The 26,561-nt window shown below is 33.9% G+C and overlaps 1 long non-coding RNA gene across 2 annotated transcripts; it reads right to left on the reverse strand.

Moving 5' to 3' along the window:
• Window positions 1–5,060: 5,060 nt before the first annotated feature.
• On the reverse strand, window positions 5,061–26,248 carry LOC135301257 (uncharacterized). 2 transcript variants are annotated; one of them, XR_010362993.1, is made up of 5 exons: window positions 25,885–26,248; window positions 15,802–15,955; window positions 13,367–13,460; window positions 12,022–12,096; window positions 10,364–10,849 (listed from the first exon to the last, which is right to left on the reverse strand). It is a non-coding gene; the product is annotated as an uncharacterized LOC135301257 (long non-coding RNA). The 2 variants fall into 2 exon arrangements; XR_010362994.1 differs by lacking the exons at window positions 10,364–10,849; window positions 12,022–12,096; window positions 25,885–26,248 and adding exons at window positions 5,061–5,231; window positions 19,235–19,385.
• Window positions 26,249–26,561: the final 313 nt, after the last annotated feature.

The raw sequence follows: 26,561 nt of genomic DNA on the forward strand, positions 1-26,561 counted from the left end.
GCTTCAGGCTTAGATCCACATTTATATTTAATATGTAAATTTGAGAGCTCTGACATGAAAACCTCTTTTTCATAGACCAGTTTGCAGTAGAATAAGAATGTAATCTATTCTATTTGAGGAAACAAGCTTTCTTCCTCCAGATTCTCACTTTGTCATGTCCCTCCCACTTATATATGATCATATAGATATGTAATTTCTGCCTAAAACCTTAATTTATTGAAGCGTTCACTGTCAAAACTTGTGATTCAAGATGCAGAGTTACAAACATGGAAAAAACAAATCCTACCCATGCTGATACAATTAAAGCTGATAAATTTTTCTGGTGGTGTTTGGTAACATTAAATGATCAAAGGAAAGAAGAGATTCTATCAGTTCAAAGTCTATCTCCACTGGGGGGCTTTGCTAATACAGCTGTTTTCAAAAGCTTCTGTACTTCAGATTCAATTTTTAAGTAAATTGCATAAAGTGCTAGTTAATCAGCTTTCTCCTCTTTCTCTCTGTTCAGAAAGGCCCAGTCTGGCAGGGCTTAGCTCTAGTGCAGCTGAGCAAAAAGCATGGATGGGCCCAGTGTGGAGGAAGAGAGAACAGTCAATGTTCAAATCGGGTAAGGGGCTACTGGGTTCTGTTCCTGAAACTGGTAGGGAATTTTAGAGTAAGTGGGCACTGGAAAAAATGTAGAAATAATTTAGAAAGAAATTGTTATGATCTTCACAGAAAAAATTTCACTTGCCATGAAATTCCATCATCTATCTCTCTCTGGATCCATGAATTTTGAATCTCTTGCTGAAGAGTATTTTACTAAGAGAGGTTAAAAGTGCTCCTTTTTTCCATCCCTTCTCCAGGTCTCATCTAACTTCATTGTTGAAACAACTTCTTGAGGAATGGAAGTGGTTCTTCAGATGTAGCTGTGGTGGAAGAATAAGAAGGTCTGTACGCTGGGGGGATTCATGTATCAAGAGTATGTAAGGTGGGACAATGCAACCACAGCTGTAGTGGTGAAGCTGGATAGGTGAAGCAGATGAAACATTGAGCTGCACAGAAATCATAGAGTATCTTATTTTCTTTACGTGTAAACAGATATATGTTTCTTTATATGTAACCAGGTTCTGGTTAGAACAAGACTCTCCTTTCTACAAAATTATAATATACTTTATATTGACTTAGCCTGCTGGTTCCATATTTCAGATGGAAAGCAGAACTATGGATTTTTTTGACTATTGAATTTCACTTCATTTTATGAAGCAAGTTACAGAATTCTGCAAAAGTTTGAAAGCAGAAACCTAAGCCTTCAAGTTTGGAATATATGCTGGAATCCACTGAATTGGTGGCTAACAGAGAAAATTATGGTGTGTCCTGAAGGAGCACTACATCCTGTCATATACTTTGGGAGTGGGTATAGGGAAAAGGTCAGAATTGATGTACCATGGCAAGAAAATTACTCTAGGTGCTGCAAAAGGTAATTTCTTTCCATAGGGAGATGAATTAATGGATTAAATACTGTTGAATTGAACCTCAGCTCTGATTATTATCCATTCTCTATTCATCTATTCACATAGGAATTAAGTAATCCTGGATAAATCAAAATATCTAGACATTATCTTAAACAACAAGCTTAGACATCTACAAAGCATATATTAGTAATAACTTGAATGCATTCACACAGAACTGCATGATACAATGACCAGGATCTTAACCTGACAGCAAAGGACTTTGTTTACCTTAATGGATCTGTTTCCTCATTTGATTCTGTAGAACTCTCCAAATGGTTAAAAATGAACATTTTTTTATCTTTCCCCTCTGTGGGTACAATTAAGAGCTTACAAAAGCTGCACTTAAATGAGCAGACAAAAAAAAAATTATAAATTCTCTGGTACTTGATGGTAATATAAACAAAATTTATGCATGAAAACTATAAATCAATTTAGAAATGCCAGGTTTGAATCTGATTTATTTCTCAATGCAGATCAGATAATTTTAATTGAATAGATGGTGTTTTAGGGTTTTATCTTAGAAGATATAATAATAATAATAATAATAATAATAATAATAATAATAATAATAGTAATACAATGCAGATACATGAAAAGCATACATTAGAAAGTGTTGTCAGCAGTAGTGAATGAGTGATGCTCTCCAAAGTACTTAATTCTGGCTTCTCTGAGGTCATGTCAGTCCTAGGATTTCACAGATGCATAAGACATACACCTTCACAAGCGTTAGGGTTTATACATCATTGATCTCCAAAATTAAAATAAAGGAATGAATACTTCTACGATCGGCTCCTCTTTAGTTCTAGTCAACAAAAACAAGGCAGTTGATAGGTTACAGAAAAAAATGTAAAAGTAAAAAAATTTTTTAGAAATTTCATAATGAAAGCATCACAATATCTAATAAGGAAAAGAGATTAAATAGTCCTTCAGAAAACCTGTCAAAACAGATGACTTAATAAAGAAATACCATTATTAACATAGCAGTATCTTAACCGAGGTCACCACAGTTATGAAGCAAATTGATAAGGACAGTAAATCCTGGCCATTTTTCACCTTTAAATATTTTAAGGTGTTATCCAAGTTTCTTGGACAGGTACTAAATTCTCCAGCTGAACTATGAGTATATATTAACCTTTAGAGTTTATTGGTTTTAATTAGTTTCCCTGGCAGCAATGACAGTGAAGGGATACAAAATTCACAAAAGCACATGGTATCTCAGGGTATTCTAATAATTTTGCTTGACCAGTAATTTTTGAACAATTGAAAAATGTTGCTACTATACCCACCATTCTTTTTATGAAAGAAGTGTATCTATAAAATAATTTTGTGTGAAATACAACAAAGGATGGCAATCTTTTACTGCTGTCAGAATAACAAAAAATAATGCTAAGAGGGGAGACAAAAAAGGTATATGTTGAAAAAAGTATGCAGCAGAGTATATAGGAACAAAAGGAATAATAAAAAAAAAGACATTAAGAAGAGAGAAAAACATATGGGAGAGGAAAGCAGACAATAATAAAGGTGTACAGGAAAAGAATTACAAATTCATAGGAAGACAGACTGGAAACAAATAAATGTGACACACAAAGAGACACACAAAAAAAAAAGGAAAGAAAAGAAATTTAAAAACAAATGCATACTGAAAGGAATATGGGGAAAAAATGAAAATTTCCAATTTAGACATTGATTGAGTGGCGAAGAAATGGAAGATGGATATATACATAGAAGAATGCCTGTGGGAAAAATTCCACCAAACACAAATTTAAGACAGCCCCCCTAAAAGTTTGGCTAATTAAATTGTGTATTTGAAAAAGAAAGTGAGAGGGATATTGTTTATTCATCATATAGACACTGAAAACACCATATAAACATACATGGTAGGCCACTGAATGCCTCTTGAAATCTTAATTTTATGCCATTCATTTATTTTATATTGCGGAAAAACAGTGCATATTTTCTTACTTTGCTCCAGATGTTGTTTTCTGGTGTGGAGTAGAAGTAAACTAGAAAAGTCTGCTGATTCTAGCAATGATGAGATGGAAAATAGCAATGGGTGTCTCCTGCCTGTAGTAAACCCTAGAGTTGTTCAATACAAGATGCTGTTTTCCTTTCCCCTCTGACTTAGCAACTTGCAATATGTTGTACAATATGACCTGTGTCATTCTTAATGATGTTTAACATCATTTCAGAAAACCTTAAGCCCATTAGTAACAAAAATCTGCAAGGTTGGCTAAAAGGTGTCTATTTGATTACCACGATGACTGCCTCCACTTGATTAATGCACTCAGCGTAGGCTATTGAGATGTAAAATGATGCAGTTTTTATACATTCTGCTTTATCCAGAGGCTATAATTTTCTAAGTAATTTCTGCCACCTAATACAACTTAGAAATTGAACAAGTTGGCGCCAACAATTTTTCATTTTGAAACGTCTTTTTTTAAAAGTTGGAAGATGCATATTTAATGGACACCTGAAGCGAGACTGTTCTATTTTACATTGCAACAGTAACTAATTTATAATAACATTTTAGATTTAGGCTACAAGAGAGTACCTTTAGCTGGAAAGAAAACTTTTAGCATTGTGTAGCATTGCCATAAATTGCGTTCTCACTTTTCATTACAACTCAAAATATCGGTATATTTAAGTTGATATGAAGTATTTGAGGTAAATTATTAATGATGACATAAATTTCATATCCACTTTTATTATTTTAATTAAGACCTCTTTTGATTAAAATTTACCTATATTTATAGTGTTAAATTAAGTGGATCTCTGTAAAAGTTTATTTATTTTTACTTTTAGAATTAAAGACAGAAAGTAGTGACATTGAAGAATTAGGGATGTACACAGCAGGTCAGAAGCTCCTACAGTAATCTCAGTATGGGATGAGGAAGTCAAAGTGAAAGAAAGAGGACTTGTGCCATTGTATTTCCAATTGCATCAGTAAGTTCCTCCACCCTTGGTACGAATGACCCAAATCACTGATCTCACATATGAAAATTATGTTTTACTTGTACTTCATATGTGCATATTTCCAGAGAAAACACTAAAACTATGTTTCCTCATGGAGAATACCTCTGTTTTTTAATAGATTACTCCCAACATGTGCAAATTAAAGAAGCAATAGCCTTTTGTGGCTTCAGGTATTCTAGGTACGTGACAATGTCTCATGAACACTGCTTTTTCATCTCAGTGGTAAAGAATGATAAATGGAATTTTCAAAGGCGTTAATCATCAAGCGTCACAAAATTCATGTTAAGTACTTCTTAGACTCTAATCATAATTATTCAATGGTATTTCAAGAGTATTTCCTTCAAGCAATATTTTCTGATTTCTACTTAGAAAATTAATTCAGTTCAGTTGCTGTATAATGATGAACTGTGTCTTTTTTCTGTAGTGTCCAGCTGATTCTTCTTCCCTACGAGATGGTTTACTTGTTTGGTTTTTTTTTTATCAGTCTCTTTATTTTCCTTCTACCTAGATTTCCACTGCTGGCAGAGACACAGGCTGCTAATTATGACAAAGTACTTTTCAATCTTAACACATGCAATCATTCAACACAGAAGTCTCAGTGTAAAATATATCTGTGAACTCTTTCTGCAAATTTGACAGAATGAAACAGAATAGAAATATGGCATAAAGCTGTGTGACTGCAGGAAAGGTGGTACATGAAGGTGAATGTCCATATGAGATAGATGGTAAGAGTCACTGTAGGCCAGAAAGGCACTGGTGTGGTAGTTTCTGGAATAAAACAAATGTAAATATGAAGATTAGGAAACTAGTCACAACATCTCTATGGTCAAATATGAAAGCGAACTGATAGAACAAACTAATGCTTTGAATATAAAAATAATATTAAAAATACTTTCTGTTAATATGTCCTACTTCATAGCACAGTGATAAAGCATACAGATAAATGTGGAGCTGACCTCAGTTTAGCTCCTAGTACCATCTGTATATATTGTACATGCATATGCATTGTAAATTTTCTATATTTATTTATTTAAATACTTTATATTTGTAATAGACCATAGTTAAATAAAAATGAAGAACTAAACAAAATAGATGGACTTTTGAGGAGCATCTGGGACTTCAATAAAACATCTTTAGATGAAGTTATTTTAGAGTTCTGGGGTAGGGTACTACTTTGGCGAAGAGTAGCTTATTATGGGGAGGAGACAAAAGGCAATTGTTGGCTGCCCTTTTGCATTTAGGGAATTCTTTGTCAAATTTAGGGATTAAAGATCTACTATGCTATTCTAGCTCTTAATATTGGGAAAAAAGGCTATTTACTGAAAATATATTACAGTTATTTTATGTCTCTCTATTGTGCTTTCAACAGTGTACTTTTATCTATCAATTCCCTTGCACAAAATTTTCCATTTCACTCACTAAAAAATGAAAATAAAAATCAAGTTCTAGCTGGACAGAAGAATGTAATGTGAAGAAAAATCAGACAATATAAGTATTCATATTTCAATACTGTTATTCTTTAAGAAACAAATTAAGAAAAACATCTGCATATCTAAAATTTTGACCAAGCACTGATGCTTTTTTGTGACATTTTAGGGTTTAGAATAGAACAGGTAAATTTAATTGAATTGAATAAAAATTTCTAAAAAATATAAGCAGATTCACTTAAAATTACAGAAATAATAGCAAAAAAATGTCATTATTTACTGTGTCATGTACCGCACACAAAATTGGTGATTTCCTTGAGAATTAAATTTCCTTAATGTCTACAGCTATTGTGAATTACACTAATATGTCATTTTAACAGCATACTGAAAAGGTTGCATACATTAGTCCAGATAAAAGTTTGTATTAAGGGGAAATAAAACTACAACTCAGAATAAGAAAATGGATTTCCAACAATTAAATTGCCAAGGCCAGGGGAATACTATATGTTTCTGCTACAGGCAAAACACTGAAAGAAAGCATATGTTAGTTTGAATATACTTGAGGCTTGAGGAAGGCAAAAAACTTAGTTATCAAATTTAATAAAGGACACTGAGAAAAATTACTTCATGCCAAAATTTAATCTTAATGTGAATAATTATAAAATTATAATTTGGGCTTATTAAGAAAATATGGAGATACACTGTGCATGCTACCTTCAGGATAAAAGAAGTATGACTTATTCTACTGCATAACTAACCATGAAAAATAACCTTCTACCCTATTTCTACATTAACAGACTTTCCTAAGTACATTTTGAAAATTTTGTTTGCTTTACTTTATAAACAAGGCTCAGAATTAAATTCTAACAAAGAAGAATCCCAAGAATTTTAGATGTCAGTCCAGTGAATTGCCCTTAGAAAAAATCAGTCTCATTGTCCTTGTATGGAAATCAAGTAGTAAGAGATAAGAAGAATATGTATGCAGACATATATATCAAGGTTTCTCAGCATGTCAGAAGAACCACAAGTTTATGGAGTTATACTTTCACATTTTTCTTCTCAATGATTTGTTACAGCCTAACAGTTCTTTCCTGCAGTGCTCTCTACATTATTGTAAAGTTATTAGAGACAGGAAACATATTTTGAGTCATCGCTTCACCTTTTTTTTTTTTTTTTTTTGCCACGGAAAATGACTCTTTATAGTACATTTACCTGTGATGACAGTCTTGTAACAAGGGCCATTGCCTAGAGTGCACAGTTTTTTTATCAGACCAGTGGAACCCACCACTGGAGGGTGCTCAGGGTTTCGGACAAAGTTCCATGAGCAATGTTTATTAGAAATGAAGGATTATTCTGGGCATGCTACTGCTTCATACTCAAGATGCTAAGAATGTCTCCTGCAGTCATGTGTCTCTCAGAAGACTATTTGGGATATTCTTTGGGATGTCTGATACTAATACTGTGCTTTTAGAAGCAATACTGCTAATACAGATTAATAATTCTGCTCCATGATCCAGGAGCCTAAATAATGTATACTTGAGCTCTTGAGCATCAAAGCTCTTTTTGTATGAAATCATGCCTCTGGGTCATATTTTCTTCTGAAATATTTAAGATGCTGTGTCAGGGTGCTCTGCCTTGGATGCTCTGCCCTGGAATGTGGTCAAGCAATTCAGAAAATATCCTATTTGCAAAGTCATTATTGGTGGATTGAGGTGGGCACCATATGCTGGTTTTGGTGTTGAATTACACAAAATCCAGTCTGGCAATTAACCCTGAATTAACATTCTGATAAGGTCGGGAAAGACTTGGCAGAATAAGTTCACCTGGATACATATAACTAACAGTCATAATTTTCCACTATGAAGGTCCACTTTCATACAATTAGTATCTTCTAACATCTTCTTTGAAGTGGATGAAGATTCCTCACTTGGGTAGAGGATGCCCTGCCCCCCATACCCCAGGGATACTCCTTGGGGTTAAGAGAATGAGATCTGCACACAAGAAAACGTATGGTGAGTTATAACAATCTCTACTTAACAATTGTTTCTTTTTATTAATAATTGCTTTGATACAGTGCACTATCCTCTACTATACAGTACAAGTTGTTTTAGCTTTTATACTAGTAAATAATTATGATTAAGATATTTTATCTAATCATTTCATAATAATTTTATAAAAATACATCTGATTTTCAATCTTTAATCTTGTCAGGTAATGTTACTTAAATCCTTGACAAAGTCTAGGGTCACACTCAGGGTCTTTTCTCAGAAGGAGTTCAGAAAGTATAAAGTCCTTTCTGCAACTTGTGGCTCAACATCAAGGGTTCTCTAACAAATTTTGTATGAAGCTCCCACTCCACCAGAGACAGATACCTCAATACATTTAGTAATATTGAAAAGTGGACATATTTTCAAGTTCAGTGTGGATATTTATTTCCCATTTATTCCATCCATGCTGGTCTTTTTATTTTGAACTATAAATTGAAATTTTTCCTTTTTCAGGAGCACTCTTTGCTCTTAAGAGGTGACTTCTACCATTCAATACTCTTACGGTGACAGCTTTGACTTATATTGCATTATTGCTCTCTTTTTTGAGGTAAATAATGTGAAAGTATAGAGAAGGGAAATTACAAAACACAAAAGAATAATTGAAGCCTTTCCTGCAGTTACAAGAAGTTGTTAGATTGTGAAGAATATTACAGTTTGTTGACCAGCATTGAAGAGTAACTCCACATTTTTTTCGGGTTTATTAAAATATGTCTAATGATGTTCATTCATTCTATATGTTAGAATTTATAAATCTCCAGTTTATGCAGGAATTACCATAGAAAATGGAATAACATATAAAATTATTTCAATTTTCTATGGGCAAGCATATCCAGATATCATAGAGGAAACTAATTCATTATAGCTGCTTTCCCAGAAGGGTTCTGAGCTCCTAGTAATCTTCTGAAATATCTGCCACTCCTATGAACACTGCCTTTGGTTTAACAAAGGAATCTAGTTCCTATTCCAGAAAACTAATAGATGTTCATATCCTCACTTAAAAAAATATATTTTTTGGAAAAGGCATGAATATCCTAACTTTGAAAATTTATTTCTAAAAAAAAATGTCAAAATTTTTATATCTCTAAGGATACACTTTGGATTTAAATATTTACAAAACATTTATAATGCTTTCATAGCCAAAGAATTTTCATTTTATAATACTTTTATGAAATCCTCTCCAGTCAGTATTTTCCTATAAAATTCTCATTGGTCTTAAATCTGCCAAAATTTACAATGCAATTATCAATGTTACTTAACAATTAAGTGGAATTAATAATATAATTGAGTTATATTCCAAAACAATTTTTTCAAAGAACCTATGAACCTTTGGCTATAGCAAACAAAAAAAAAAAAAACAAACAAACCAGACAAACTCCTGGAGTTTAAAAAAACTCCTAATAAAAGAATGTTTGGATAACTTGACAAAAATGAAAGACAGGCTAAAGCTTGAATGCTAATGCACGTGACGTGTATTGAAAGCTGTGTGGAGACAAAGATTTATGGCAGATAATAAGCTTTTATTGGATTTTGATCAGGAAATACAAGCACTGAGCATCTGTGGTCCAGTCAACAAGCCAAGCACCATGAGTGATCTCAGTCCTGGTTATGCCCTCCCTTGCAGGTGCCATTCTGTAGATACTCAGAGGTTCAGTGGAGCCAAGGTGGTACAGACAAAGTTCAGGAATAAAGGAGGGCATGGATGGAGGGAAAAGGGAGAAGAGTAAAGCAGAGAGATGTAAAATAGCAACTAACCAGGAGAACGAGACATTTAACCATAAATTAAGACTATTCAAGAAATAACGATTCCTGTGACAATCATTCTAGTGGCATGAGGATGGTGGTGATTACACTGAAGAACACTACCAAAAAATTCTGTGAAGTCATAAAATACTGACCCAGAACAAAGAAGGAAGTGATCAAAAACAGATACAAATAGAAAGTTATCTGTTGTTAAGAAAATGTGGAAAACTACTGATTTCCCCGAAATGCAAGTATGCACATGACTCTTCTGCTAAATTTTGTTTTCCTATCATTTCCTATGGGAAATGGTAGAGTAAAATTCAGCCACCAGTTGGGACACATGGCTTTTGTTTCATAATTAAATTGTACAGACTATGCAAATGATCATTAATTGCTCTCTGGAGAGCAGTGTGCCCCCTTTTTGATCTTTTGATTTATCCTGTTCATTCTTCTGAGAGTACAGAGGCATTGGAGGAACTGCACAGCATGCAGTTTGAACAAGGATTTTCAAATAGGAGATGCGTAGGAATGTAGTGTGTCACAAATTTAATATTCTCAGCTTTTTATATATTAATATATAATACAACTTGAGTAAAGATTATGCAATGTTTTTACCCACACAACACAATTGCTTTTGATTAAGTATTTTCTTATTTACATTGGCAAAATGTTTATAAGCCATTATTTCTCAATTGGTATAGTCAGTTAAACACAGGGCATATATTCTGAATTTTAATTCTATTACTAAAATTTTCAAAACTAGATTACAATTGAGTTGTTTTCCAAACCATTTCAATGATTGAAAGCCACAGGCAAGGAATAATAATTTACAGAAAGTGCTGTAAACTTTAGAACTCTATTTGGTAACCTTAGAGTATGAAATCAGTTTAGTATTCCACAGTCTCCTCCAACGCTAAAGCTTCCATTGTGACCCCAGGCTCATTTAGGATATAAATATGGCAGGAAACTTTAAAACTGTGAATCTACATAAAGTTGCTAGCCTTTCTTTCTGCTTTCAAATGTACACATAAGACTGCATCCTTATTTAGTGTTATCTTTTCATTCTATGTCTGTCCTCTTTTAAAATACATCCATTAGCTTTTCTTCTACATCAAAAATTTCTTGTGCAATACTCTACTGTCCAAAGCACAGACAGTACTTCCATGGTGATCTGTAAAACAATTGAAAATAGATTATCTTGCCCCTGTAGACACAAAAATATCTGCAAAATTAATGTTTATGCTTTAACAGTGTTATGTCTTTCTCTCAGATAGGAAGAATTTAACTTAGAAAACAGTCAGTTTTTTAAATGTATGCAGCTTCACAGCTGCTAGTGTAAATCAGTTATGAAAATACCAGTACCCTAAAGGAAAAAGACAGTGACCCAGCACATGATCATGTAATTAAATTTAGCTACTCAGCCTCAATATCATTCTAAAAATACATCTATAGTAAGATATGCTCTGGAATTGAAAAAATCTGGAAACGAGAACAAAAATTCTTCTTTCTTAAAGAACATAGGAAACATGCCAGTGTACAAGAAGAAAATTTAACTCTGAAGCAGTATTACCCATACTAAACTTGTAAATGTAATATTTGACAGTTAATGTTAATGTAATCACTTCTTAATTGGTGTAAATTAGTCCAATCTCATTAAGGACAACAGAAATACACTAATTTACATGTGCATAGAATATCACCTTAAGGCTTTTTTTCTCTTGTACTCATCTATTCATAGAGTTGTAAATAACACTTCATCAATAATAACCAGGAATAAACTTCACCAACAATTTCAGTCATCTACAACTTTAAAAGATCATTTTTGAAACCCATTTTCTGAATAGACAGGGACATAACTACTATGAGTACTTTCCTATGTAGGCCATTCCTTAGGAAATTCTAGTACATAAACCAACAACATTCTGACTCTCCTTATCCTTCAAATGCTCTCACAAATGAGAAAAAAATGTCCATCAGGAAGATATCCTTCAAGCATATATTTCATTTTCCTCTTTACATTTTTACTTTGAGGGCACACTTCAGTGACTGCAAAATCCAAATTATGGACAAAGAATTAAGTGAATACATCAAGGCAATTATTATAGCATTTTCATTCCTATCCCCTTCCCTTCTAAATATGAGAACAGGGGAGATGGTAGTGGAGTTGCTTTTTGTTGCGTGTGTGTATTTTTCTATTAACCCTGTTGAGCCTGATAGTACAACTAAGAGACTGATCAGTGCAGGTTACCTGTACACAAGAAAAGAGGAAAATGAGAGCAGCTGACAGAGAATTCTTGCAGGAGCTGTGCTGGGAAGTACAGAAGGTGTTGAAGATCCATTCACCTTGCAAGTCTACTGAAACCTGGTCTCTTCCTCAATTGTGTCATGAAAATGTATGTGTTTTTTTCATCAACTTTCCTGTAAAGCAAGAAAGCTAGAAAGTAAGAAAGAAAGCCTTATATTTATATAAAGTAGTGGTTTTTATTAAGGTGTGAACTTAATGTGAGACCAAGTTGTGAAGCTTGAAAAAACATAATGCATTATAAATGCTGTTAAAAGTATATAAATAAGAAAAATATAGAAAATCTAGGTAATATCATTAACAATTCCAAACATTTTTCAAAAAGCAAATGTAGAAAAGGATTTATCTAAGGAATCAATTTTGTCTCTGAGACCTTAAAAAAATGAGTCCTTTAAGAAATAAATATTCATGAAGTGATTTAACTCTCTAAATGTTAGAGAAATCTGAAATCTGACCTTCCTCTAGTTTGGAAACTGATAAGTGAAACAGACAATAAGCTTTCAGAAAGATAAGTCACAGAGAAATTTGCAGTAGAAAATATGTTCAGTATCCATGGCTCCTGTTTTAATTTTCTTTTTGGAAGTCCTTTAGACAAATCAGGAAACATTATAGTACACAAATAAACACACATAAAGATCTTCACAGTCATCTCTGTGTGTTCCTTGACAGGTTCCATATATGAGGTCTCTCCATCTTAAAGATAGCTATAGAGCAAATAAATTTAAAAGTAAAAGGCTGGGCAGTTCTTTTCAATGGAGTCAGAAAAGGGAAGAACTTTGGTTCTTGGTTTCTCTGATCAAATAAGAAATAAGGGTTTTTTTATTTGATTGTAGGTTTTTTATTTGCTTGTTTGTTTGGTTAGTTTTAAAACAGGTTTAAATAACAATGTTGAATTAAACATAATTTTTAAAATTTGGATACAAGATAAAAATCCCCCCCCCCATCACCCTAATACACACCTCCCATTTCCATGTTTTCCACTATTCTTCCTGTGTGAAACAGCAAAATTTCATAGAAATTAAAAGACAAAAATAAAAGACTATAATTCTTCTGGGGGGTTTAAACCTCATATCCCCAATATCTATTGCCTGCAGAAGTAGACATGAACAGAATTCCCATTTTCCTGGATCATTTAAGAGTATTTATTTGCCTTTTTTCTCAATTTTAGTTACCTTTATCACAGAAGAGGAAATGAGCATTGCCTTCTCAGCCAGAAAAACTACTGAAAAATCTTATAATTAGTTGGCAAACCATCCGTAAAGAATATACAATATTCACAATGGTCACAAGATGGTGACCATTCCTAATTCTGTAATTTATAAAACTCAGGAATATGGGTATTATTTTAAATACAACTTTGTAACTAGATAAAATAAAGGAAGTTACCTTTGCGATACATCTCCACTGTTGATTTTTATGACACATCTCAGTGAAAATGATAATGTTCAGAAATTTGATTTTTTGGACATGTTCAGCATCCCTGGAGGAAGAAGTGACAATGATGATAATTTGTCCTGTATATGCTGGAAGCAGAAAATTTGGCAGTCCTGCATGTTTTAAAGTTATGAGCTAAAATATTCTGTTCAGGGCATTTGACAATAAAGTGGAATATAACATTTTATAGTATATGTTTAACAAGCCACAAAATAATTTGGATTACTGTTAATAGTTAGTAGAAAAAAAATTCAAATATCAGTGTTGTGGTTTAAAGTCAGCTGGAAATTAAATCCTACTCAGCCGCTTCCCTCCTAATACCCTCTCTGGTGAGAGCAAGAAAAAGCAGAGTTTCTAGTTGAGAAAAATTTGCTTGATAACAGCAATGAGACAAGAAGCAGACAGTAACAGAAACTATATTAGTGACAGAAGTATACAAAAGAGAAGGTGATTCACACACGAAAAGGTAGTCACCATCCCAACCAAGCTCCATGAGACCACCAAGACAAAATCAAAATGTGTTTGCCTTTTCTCCCCACCAACTCCCAGCAATGATATGCATGGTACAGAGTAACAATCTAGACACACCCAGACAGCTCTGGACTCCAACCCAGTGGCCACCGCAAGAAAAGGATCCCACAAAATGAGAACTAAGTAAGAGGAGAAAAAAAAAAGTCTCATAGAAAAAATGAAGTCTGCCTGAGACATCAAGCACTGAAGCTCTATGTGCCTTTTCTTTCAATATAATTTCTTCAGAGTTTAGCTGTGACCACTTAATATTTTCAGCACTATTAAAAATAACTTCTACATGTTCATTAATCTAATTTTCACTTGATCATCTATTTTGTACTGACTGATATTCAGAACTTCTGATTTTTGTTAAGACAGGGAACATGAATTTACAGAAAGCCAATTCTTAGAATTTTAAATTTATTGTCTGCTTGCTGACAGTTAGAAATGAAATCTAGGAGTTTCTCTGAGACTTCAGGAGTGTTACCAACATAAATAACTTTTCCAGAAAACACAACTGTCAAGATGGAATTTCAATTCTAAGACATTTCATTTCAGATATTCATTTTAATTAATACTTCCACATTTCAAGAACTCAAAAAAAATTTATAAAATATAAGCCATGAAAATTTGCTGCATTATAAAGATTTTAATGTCTCACTAAAGAGTATTTTGCTTCATAGCATGTTTCCTTATTTTCAAATACTTATGAAAATGCTAATATTAATAATACTTATTAATAGTAATAATAAGGTTAAAATTAATAGTTTGCTGTAGAGATTTATTTCCTCACCTCAGGCATCACCTTTTCACTAAAAAGGTTATCTGTATACACAGATGCATGTCTGTTTTTTGATCTTTAATATCATAGAAAAGATGTTATAATCTAAAAATATGAGTGCTTCGCCAGAGAAATTTTAAGATGAACTTAATTCATTTCCTTCCTTGCAGTTTAAGAAAATAGAGTCTACTTTATAGTAAAGTATTTATGATGTTAGTCAAGGCATACACTTCAATATATTCAATAACTTTTGTGGGATATCCTGGGATCTCATTAAAGGCCGTGACCTTGAATAAACTTTATTTAGCCTGGAGGTTACTTGAAATACTGTTGTGTTTTTGAGAGGTGGTAGTATGACTGCAGAATACTAAATACTTTTTGAAAAAGTATTGTCTTACCAAAGTAGTTCAAAATGAAAATCACCTCTGGTTTTACTGCACATTCTTTTATTTCACTGGCAAAGGAGATACAATGAGACTACAGAGAATATGAACACATTGCTTGTATTCCGCTGAAACCCACTGTGCTATACACACAATGACTGCCATTTGCACGCTCATGAAGTCAGAAATTTATAAAGGAAAGACATGATGAAAAGGGAAGCTTTAAGGAGGAATCAGATTTGGAGCAGCTTGGAAAAGTTGAATTGAGAAGGCAGAGGTTGTCTGTTACAAAAAATTGATCTAGCAAACCCCACGGGGAACCTGCTTTCTGTAGAATCACCCCATGCAGTGTTTCATAGAACATGGTAACAACTAGCCTGAATCTCTCCTGTCTTTTCTTTTTCTCTCTATTTTCACTGCTTAACAGATAAAGATCCATTTAAAATAATGTATTTTCAAGCTGGTGGTTTTCTAATGCTCTTTTTTTTTAACAAATCTAGTGTAGATGAAGAATTAGTATTCGAATGTAGTAGTTAAAAACTAGTTAATTTGTCAATCCATTATTAAATCTTTGCTTCTATGCAATCACTCAACTGTGATGCTGACTTAGTCACCATGTTTCTGGCTGTGAGGGGAGTGACTGAAGCATTTTTAAAGGAGAATAACAAAGAAGAGGCAGTGTAAAATTCAGATCCGGATAATAAAGATTTTACCTTCTCATTCCCATGTTGTTGGTTTTCCTATATTTCCAGTTGGTTCCTTTGAAAAGGTCAGTATTAAGGTCTTCTCTAAAGAATGGAAGATGAATAGCAAACAGCTCAGCAGTATGTATCTTCCTTCCTTTCGGTATGGAAAGTCTCTCTAGATCTGAAGGTGGGAAAAAAATGCCAAATCCTTTCTTTTCTGAAACATATAGGTTGGAAATACTTGTAAAAACATCTTTGCCTATTGCACAAAGAATAGTCTAGTGTACTAGTGTAGAGGTATACTGGGAGAAAGAGGTGCCATACACCTGATTGTTTATTGAATTTCACTTTCTAGTGTGAATGTCTCAGTGAACTATCACAGAACATCAGTAAACTAAAAGAGATTCTTTTTGGCCACCTGGAGTCCAAAGTATAAATCATCAACTTTTTAGCACAGATTTATGTTAAAATGATTAATATGAAAAAATGGACAATTAGATATCTCTGAAAGTGGACAATTAGATATCTCAGAAAACTTTGTGGGTTTTTGTCAGTCAAGCAGGTGATCCCTCCATAGTAAATCCAAAAATACAAGGACAAAACCATGAGAGCTGGAAGGATTCCCTTCAGTGACCAAGGACAATGCCATGGTGAGATACACAGAGAATCAGCTTTATGCTCTCTACTTACCAGTGTTCAAAAATCTTATGGATTTTCCTTTTTCATATGACATTTCCCACTTATTTTTTAAGATATATTTTTTTAGTTTTGGAGATTCTGGAAAGCTTTAAATATTCTCCCATTTGTTTTCTGTATGTAAAATTTCAGGGGCCTAACTTCAGCAACAAAAATTCTACAGATTTAACAAAATATTATTACTATTTAACATCCTTGATGAATACTAGTACTTTTAAACTACAGGGGCAATAACAGAAACATCGTAATAAAAATCGTTGATGCCAAATGTTTTTTAAACTTTTAAGAAAATTTACATATTTATAGGCAGTTTCATATTTTATGCCTTTATTTACTGACTCCAGATATATGGACAGTTATTACCTGCCACACTGAACAACACTGAAAACAGCTGATTGGTAACAGTATGACTCTCAGATAGAAAGTACCATGCATTTTGTTTTGCATATTCTCAAGGATATTCATGAATGAAGAAAGGAAATCTTAAGTTTTTTTAATGTGAAGAAGGGAGGGAGTGTAAGAAAAATCTGTTTTATTTTATAAGACTACAATATTATGAGTGTAGAAATTCTTGAAAAGGTGACTATATTTATTTTTCCTCCCATTGTTTTCTAAATATTACTTTGATCAGTTCTGTTTAGATACTCCTGATGAATATATCTGACAGAAATATTCCACACCTTATCACCATATGTTTATGCACCCTAATTTCTTAATTTCTCCTAGGAAGAAAATAGTATGGACATTCATAATCTATCCAAGGGGAGAATGTGATGGACAACATACTGCTCTTGTCTCCTGTAATGAAGACAAATCTTCAAGGTAACAGCAAAGCAGCTCCACCATCCTTCCTCAAGCAATCAGCCTCTGGTTGAGTGTTAGCATTACTGAACATACTCAGAGCTTATGGTAATGGAGTAAAATATGTGAAATGTAATTAAGGCTGCTTTTCCTGGGCCTGGCTCTGCTTCTTCAAGTTGCTCCTCATTTTTCTTAGCTCTGTAAAAAGGATATGTGGTCCAAACATATCTGGCTGCTGCTGAAGACAACTCCTTGCATGTCAATTCAGAAAAGTCTCAGTGCAGGCTTAACTCTACTTTTAATTAAGAGTCTTCCTAAAATAATTTAAACCTGTAAAATCTGAATGAATCTGTAAAAAACTGAATGAATACTACAATAACCTTATCTTTTATACATTTTTAATAATAAATATCTCACAGTTGATGACTGCTGTTAATACTTTACTTTTTTGTTTTCAGAACAATTTATGATAAACCTTCTCTTCTTTGTGCAGTCTGCATTGATTTTTTCTCCCCTTCTATCCCAAAAGCTTTTAAGAGGCTAGGAGAACGTGTCAATTCTCTATTGCAATGGTTATTGCCAGAATTTGCATATCCTTTTTTGCTGAACTGTGAAATCAGCATTCCAATTACAAGTAAGCTCTGGTTTCTAGAGATGAAAAAGCATTATAGGGCCTGGATACTATCAGCCATTTGATTACCTTTCTTGGATCTCATTATATTACTTCAAACATAGCTCTATCCTGAAACTAAATTCTTGAAGAGCAATGCTTTTCTTACATGACTCTAAAAATACTGCCTTATACTGCTTGCCATCAAAGATTGTAGGAACATTCATATGTTATGAGATGAAGCAGTAAAGAGCACGCTGCACAGTTGATGGGAGGAAAGCTTGAAAACATGATACAGCAGAACTATCACACACTAGTTCTGAAGGGTCACCGAAAACAGTCATATGTGACTGTTTAAAAATTGTGTGAGGCTGTGCTTGTGTAGAGGGTTAACTGAAAAAGTCTTCCTAGATCCTCAGATCTAGATTCTCAAATCAAGAAGCATTTTTCTCATATACTGTACAAAGTCTTGGGGTTGTTGTGATGGTTTTTACTTCCTTTCTCCTTTTTACAGCAACTATGTTTCACAAAAGGACTTTAGAAATTCTGTCAGTCTTTATCTACAAACACCCTGGCAGATTTCAAGTGACATTAAAGAACTTACTTTTGTTAGAGGGTGTGCAGATTTTCTAAGGTTTATGTGACACTTGGGTGTGTAATTATGTTCTTTCCAGACTATACCTATCCTATTCATAAAATTGGTAGGCTGACATGAGGAGCCACTAGAGTCACAAATCTATTGCCAACACCTTTTTAGAGTATTATGTCAACAACTTGTAGCTCAGATTTTAACTAAAGTTATAAACATTTCTCTTACAAAATTTTATCACAAGTCAAATTTTATAGATGACTGAATAATTTCAGAACATTCTTTTAACTTTTGATAAGCTCTGCTTTTATTCTTAAAAGTTGCCTGACTAGATGTTTGTTTGAAACAAAAAGCCTCTGGATTACCATAGAATTATATACTACCAACCCAAGTGGAAAGGACTGAAGTGAGTGCCCAAATTGAGCTTCCTGAACAAATCTCAGCTAAGAGGTCATTCTGGTTGTGCAGGGCTTCATACTCTGTTCCAGGCCCAGAGTGTGCTAGTGACTGTGGTGGGTTACCTTGCCTGGCTGCCATATGCACACCCACACATTCCCTCACCCCTTTTTCTCAATAAGATGGAGGTAGAAAAATCAATGGAAAGAGCTCATGGGTAAAGGAAAGGACAGAGTTTAATTATCAAATACATTCACAGGTAATGCAAACTAAGTTTGGGAAAATTAGTTTATTGGTTAATAACTAAAATATATTTCACTAATGTGAAACAAACAAATTAAAAAACCCAGAATTTTTCTTCGACTCACCCTCTTTTTTCTAGGCTCAAATTTACTCCCTCATTCCCCCAGTGAGCAGGGAGGTTGGAGCACATGGCGCCACTGTGGTCATGTCCCACCTTACCCACTCTGTGTCATGTGTGTCTACATCTCTGGGATACATGCTTAGCTTCACTTCTGTTTGAACCTTTCCACAGGAAATGACAGACACATCCCTGAACCTGGGAAAAGACCCTTGGTCCCCAGGCTGGGCTCCAGCACCTGGGCTGGAGGGAGGCCCAGAACTGCTGCAGGAGGATGCTTTTAACATCCTTATTTCACATCACAAGTTAAATCAGTAGCTAAATCTGAGTCTATAAAGGAAATCCTATGACTATTTTTTTGGTGAAATTAATAAGCATAACATGGTTTTAACAGCACAAACAGAAGGAGAAAGAATAGCAACAAAGCATCACACCTGTTGGTTAACAACCTACATCGATTTAAAATCTTTTATGCACTTTTCAGCCCAATACACTTGTCTGTCCTTAACAGCAATTGTGTCCTTGCTTATTAAGGCGTTTTGAATAATTAGGTTCAGCTGAATGTAATTAGCTTCCAGCTGGCAATGCTTATCTAAGTAACATTGAGTAGAGATGAATTCTATAAAAAATTAAATAAATAAAGCAAAAAAAACACCTTTTATTGTCAGTTTTTTCTTCTTCCCATTTCCTTTTGATTTGTCCACTTGGTACTCTAAGAGGCCTTTTAATATTGCTTAGAACTAGTTGAATACATTGAGTTTTAATAGTGACCTGCTACTTGCTTTTGACACAAAAGCTGGGTAAATGTCTGCATACTCATTATTTTAGGCTCCTTTCTTGTTTTTTGTTGTTGTTCTTGTCAACAATAAAAAAATCAGGAATAGTCCTAAGATTTTTTTTTTTTACTGGTTTCTCTACAAATAAAGGTTTTAATGTGAAATGTAGATAGTTTTTATTGGATGAGTAGAGTACCAGTAGATGCAGATCTGTCAAATAAATATAATATAAAAGGAATCATTTGTTATAGTGTGCTATCTGTGGAATCCTGGCCCACCTTTCAAAGGTTCATGAAGTTTTTGTGAGCATAATTTAAGTTCATATAGCTTAAGAATTTTGATGGAATAGTAACTAATTCTTTCACTAAAAGAAAAATGTATTAGTTCTTGATCTACCTGCAGGCACACTGCTGTCTTTTTCATCTTTTCCTTTTTTCTCAATCATATTTATCTCCTTCTACCCACCAAGTTATTGGTATATCTATTCTGAGATTGACTTTCAGAAGCTCTGCTTTCTTTTGCATTTTCTGCTTTCTATTTCTGATTATATATTTCAGGTTTAATTCTTATCTCCAGAGAGGAAATTTCCAAATATTAAGTTATTTTAATTCTGTAAATTTCCCTCTACAAATCCTTTTTTTATCTCACTTTCAAGTGTCTTGAATGTACTTTTAGAACACTAAAACAAATAAATGAAGTTCTATGGATTTTTATAATTCTCTTTGTAGTGCTTTTATTCTTTCAGCTCTCTTGGCCTTTCTGTTCTGTTTGGTTTTGTCCTTCATGTGTCAGTAGGTGTTTGGAAATGTTTGTGATAGAGATTAGGAGACTATTTGGTAGATGATCTCTAAAGCTTGTGCAAAAAAAAAAAAAAAAAGCTTCATTTCCACCATTCACTGAATTGTCTTACCATTGTAAAGTGCTGTGAGAGGAGCTGAGAACCAGTTTTAATGACAGCAATTTTAAGTGCACAGAGTAGATTTATTGCCTGGATAATCAACAGAAAGAAGACAAAACAAACAAACTCAAACAAAAGATAGAGCTTAGATTTTAAAATTAACAAATCTTTACTCTTCAACCATTTTTTGATGCTAAGTACATCTGTACTTTCCAGAAGTAAAAAATTAGGGGAAAAAAAGAAGAAAATCTTATGAAAGAAAACCTGGAAACCATTTTAAGGAAGAATTTTGTCTGTTTCAGATTTACTTGTTCCTGGTATTATGCTCTATGAACATCAGGAAGCATACAGTAGTGTCCCTCTGTCCTGTATTCTCCCATCTTTCATTCTTCTTTTCTAACCTCTTAAAATAGCATATTTGTATCTCCCATATATATTTTATGGAATTTAGTATTATGTATCTGGATGAATGGATCAGTTCCAGAGTTGTATGCACTTGTCTGAAAGCAGAAAAATTACATTAAATTTTACCTTTTCCCAGGACAGTGTTCCCCTCATTTTCATCGTTTCCAGAAATGAATTCTGCAGTGTATATCCATTTCCTATAAGAGTCTCCTTTTCAGAATTTGCACTGGATTGTTAAAATGTTTGTATCTTTGGTGTTGTGTAACTAGTGTGAGAGATGTTTAATATCTTCAAAATGAAAGAAATTACCTCCTACAATATTTAGAGCAAATCTTAATATAAACTAGAATCCTTAACCTCTAAATGAATGGTTTTTATTCAGAGGTCAGCCTGAAGAGGGCATAGACAGGACATCTAACACCAGGAACAATCAGTACTGTATTAAATACTCTTCTTGTTAGGGAAATAGATTAGTTTCTAGATAGATATTTTTCTAGATTTCACAGGAATCTATTGTAACATTGTCTGAATTATGAATCAGTCTTTTAACTTTTACAGATATACGAATCAAGAAGGACCTTCTCTGACATTTTCTATTTTCCACTTTCAAATTAAAAAATCCATAATATTTAACCTATTCTAATGTATCAGATTATAGATTCTAAAAAGTTTAAAGTGCTTATGTACACTTTGGGATTTTCTTGCTTGACACAGAAATTGTTGAGAGAATATTTGCTCTCTAATTCTTTATGTCCACATTCCCCTTTATGAAAGGAGCAAAATTCAAGACATGTATGGTTTCCAGCCATTTAATTGCAAGAAGTATCAGATGGTTCTTAAACATTGCAAACAAAACAAGGACTTCATAACATGTTGTAAAAAACATTCAAATGTTCTTTGACATTTTGACATTTGTCATCATCTCACTCCTTTCATGCTGCAACAAAAAAGATTTTGTCACTCTGCGATAAGTCTATGTATTGGAAAAAGTGTAAAGAAGAATTGGGCTTTGGTTACTTGAATGTAACCAAAGTCCAATATGTTTAGAAATAATTTCTGCGTCCTTTCTCTTAGGGTGAAAAAAACACTGAGCTATCTAATATGCACCCAATAAGCAAGATGTCATTTTCAAATTGGATCTTTCTTTGCTGCAATTTGGTCTAAACTTTACCTCTTTTTGTCTGTGACCTTACTAACACAGAGTTTTGGCAGGTAATCGTGCACAGAGAAGCAACTAGGCTCTCAAACAGGTTGTATTTGGAACTGATGAACTTCTTCCCCTAACACTGAAAAATAGATTGTGTTTCTAAGGCAGCTATCCAGCATACTATTCCAAATATCACTCTCCTAATGTATCAGTTAGATATCCTGTTAAGCATCCCCAGCAAGATATTTTCTGTCTTACCGACCAGTACTGTCATTGTCTCTCTTGATTTCCTGCATCCCTGAATCCATCTCCTGATTTGTTTTGTGAATTCTCTTGGGAAAGAATAATTTTGATATGTTTTTACAACATATGTATTCAATGGATCCCAAGCTCATGCTTACAATTCTTCAATATTGCAACAATAAAAAAAACAAAAAAACTATTCCTCAATAGCCACATCATAGTTACTTGGCTATAAACCAAGTGTGGACTACACAGATTACAAAGCCAGAGCAAATAAGAAAGTTCTTTACTACCAGACACTATTAAAAATCAAAGCAACTGCTGTCTCCAGCTGGCACAAATTTTTAATTATACTTCAGCAATATCTAATTTGCAAATGAACTTGTGTATTTTTTATGGTCAAAATCTTCTTTATGGGAAAAAGAAAGCATAGCATATGGACAAACAGAAGTAACTATATAGGCATGTAAAGCAAAGATTATGTATAAAAAGCTCTATAGATAGATGTGTAAAAACATGAAATTAATGTTAGTATAATTGAAATCTTAACAGTATAATTATTATTGGTCCAGACCTAAATGTTTCAGAAAAAAACCCCAAAAAACAAAAACCAAAAGACTGAATATTAAATTGTTATAAGCTCACATCTTCATTTCTACTCCTTTGTGAAAAAGTAAAGTTTGTATAATCTTATTACATAAACAACATATAAGCCATTTTTTGTGGTTAAATACAAATTTACACTTTCCCCCTTTTTAAATTAATATTTCCCTCCATTGTAGAGTTAACAAGACTGTCTCTTCCTTTTAAAGATTTTGTTAGAGTCTTCAGCCAATTTTTTCTTTCTCTAAAGTGGTCTAATGTATACAGTTTATATATATATTCTTTTACAGGTGAACAGTGCAAAAACTGCTCTTAACTTTAAGGAGATTTTTAAAGATTAAACCTCAAGAGTTTCAGTTCTTTGAAATGTCTGGTGCAGTAGTAATGGGAGAATTATTTTTAGGACTGCATGATTGGCACTTTCTGCCATCTGATATAAAAATGGATTGCTGATAATTTCCTTCATTGTGTGCTGCTGCCAAATATTTATGTGCCAGCATGGTAACAGTACATTCAGCAGTCACATCTGAGTACAGGGTTTCGAGCTGAAGGAGTTCTGAGACATGAAATTAAGCCAAATAGAGTCTTTTCCAACCTCGTCTTCTAAGGACGTATCTCGATACAGTCTTTTCATGGGCAAAATATGAAAACCTAAGAAACAATGTGAAAAACTCAGAATTTTTGTTTGTACTGTACTAAATTTGCATTGAATCCTAGCACCATTTAAAGTAGTTAGATATCAGTTGGGTATGTTCTCCCACACTCACTGATGTACATTTTCAGTCCTTAATCACTGCCTTATAGAGACTAAATGCATTGTAATCTTATTTCTGCTAAGCAGGGTTTTTTCTCCTGAAACAGTTAACAATTGAGCATAAGCCACTGATCTACTGCAAAAACTTTCTTTGTGTATTGGTGGTATTTTTCTACCCAGTCTGAATTAAAATGTGCTAAAGGTGGGATTATTCAAGCTTTTATTTTTCTTCTGAATCTTAAAAAATTTACATTGTATGGTTCTCTCTGTACTTTAAAGGTTGCATTCTTATTTACTTTCCCATTACTAAGAATTATGACAAATTTTTCCTTATGCTTGTTTTGTTTTTTTTCCTCAGCCTACACTGAGGCTGACAGTATGGACTTTGCTAAAATGCTCTATTTGTCTGTGCTTTGTTGTGTTAGTCTTCAGAGGAATCTTGTACAGCCAGTTCTAGACAGTCTTCTGGCAAAGAAAATAAAATGCATAATTGTGCTCAGTGGATAAGAATTCGAGTGCATTATTTTCTTTCTTCTTGAATCACTAATATTCCCTAGGAACTAGCTTGTTTTGAATGAGATCCTGTTTCTCTTTTTCTTATCATTTGTCTTCATTCATTACAGCCATTGTAATTATACAGCAAAATGTGGTTTACTTTGCATTTTTAGAATATTTTATGCATTATGCAGGGATTGTAATAACCCAAAGCTAATTAGACTTTAAGGTGTGAAGATGTCAAATGCCTATTGTCTGCAGTACGTGTATGGAGACAGTGTCATTTCTCAAGGAAGGAAAAAAAAAAGAGATTGTAGGGGAAGGAAGAAAGGAAGTAATTTTTGAGATATTTGCTTATTGGTTTTTTTCTTGATTATCTGAATGTTCTGATTGCCAGATGGATTCATAAATAGACTAAGGCTTTCATGGAACTTGCTGTATGTAATCATTAGCAAGCCTAGTCAGTTTACAATATAGTATAAAGTTAAATGGATTTATACCATTAATAAGCCATTTGAAGAATTGGTGTAGTTTAATAACTGTTTTCTTCTTTTTTAGGCACTTAGAAAATTTCATTGGCAGTTACTGGTGAAATTTAAAAATAACATCAATTAGAAAAAAAAAATCAAAAATTAATCAGGGAAGAAAATAAAACTGAATAAACAAAAAAAAATAACTGATTTTTATTTAAAATGACAAAATTATTGCAGTTATCCTGTGGAGAAATATCTTTTGATAATAATCTTGTTAAGTATGTTGAAAAGGCAGTCTTGTCAAAATATGATTGAATTAAACTATTAGTTAATAGTATTCACTGAAGTCAGCTCACATCTAGAATTAGGTCCTAGATACTGTCAAAGCAGAGAAGATTACAGAATCAATTATATTGGAAAAGACCTCTGACATCATACAACCCAGTCTTTAACCAAACACAGATTATTAGTGAGATAGTCTAACACTGTCATAAAGTGCAATCCACAATCAAACACCACCATGTCAACTAGATCATAGCACTAAGTGCCACATCCAGGGATGGTGAACACTCTGTATTCCAGACAGGAAAAAATATTGCTGTGAAAAAAATATTGGACATATTAACTGGATCTGGGTTACACACAATGGAAAGACCTTACATTTTTTGTTACAACATGATCATGTTAAACCCTTTCAGGGGTGGTGACTCCACCCCCTCCTTTGGCAGCTCGTTTTAGTATCTAATCACCCTTTCCATTAAGAAATTATTTCTAATGCCCAACTTAAACCTCGCCTGAAGCAGGTTGGAGTAATTTCCTCTTGTCCTATCACTTGTTATCTGTGAGAAAAGACCAACCCCTACCTGGTTAGAACCTCCTTTCAGGCAGCTTAGAGTGATAAGATCACCCCCAAGTTTCCTCCAGGCTAAAGAACCATAGCTCTCTCAGCCACTCCTTGCAGGACTTGTGCTCCAGACCTTTCACCAAGTTTTTTTACCCTTCTCTGGACCCATTCCAGCACCTCAATATCCTCCCTGAACTGAGGGGCCCACAGCACTCGAGGTTTGGCCTCACCAGTGCCGAGTCCAGGGGGACAATAAGAGTCCTGCTGGCCCCACTATTGCTGATACAGTCCAGGATGACACTGGCTTTCTTGGCCACCTGGGTTCACTGCTTGTCCATGTTCATCCAGCTGTCAACTAGCACACACAGGTGCTGGGCCTCTTTCCTGTCACTCTGTCCCCAGTCTGTAGCTCTGCAGGGGGCTGTTGTACCCAAAGGGCAGCATGCAGCATTTGACCTTGTTAAATCTCATATTGTTGGATTTGGCCCATTGATCCAGACTGTCCAGGTCCTTCTGCAGAGCCCTCCTACCCTCCAGCAGATCAACATTCTGACACATTTGGTGTCATCTACAAAATTATTTATGATAGACCCAATCCCCTCACAAGGATCAGCTATGAAGATGTTAAACAGGACTGGGCCCAACAGGGATCTCTGGGGGACACCATGAGTGACCACATGAAGATCACAGATCTGC

The sequence above is a fragment of the Passer domesticus genome, chromosome 5 (genome assembly GCF_036417665.1).
Source record: "Passer domesticus isolate bPasDom1 chromosome 5, bPasDom1.hap1, whole genome shotgun sequence".
In the NCBI taxonomy this organism is placed as follows: domain Eukaryota; kingdom Metazoa; phylum Chordata; class Aves; order Passeriformes; family Passeridae; genus Passer; species Passer domesticus.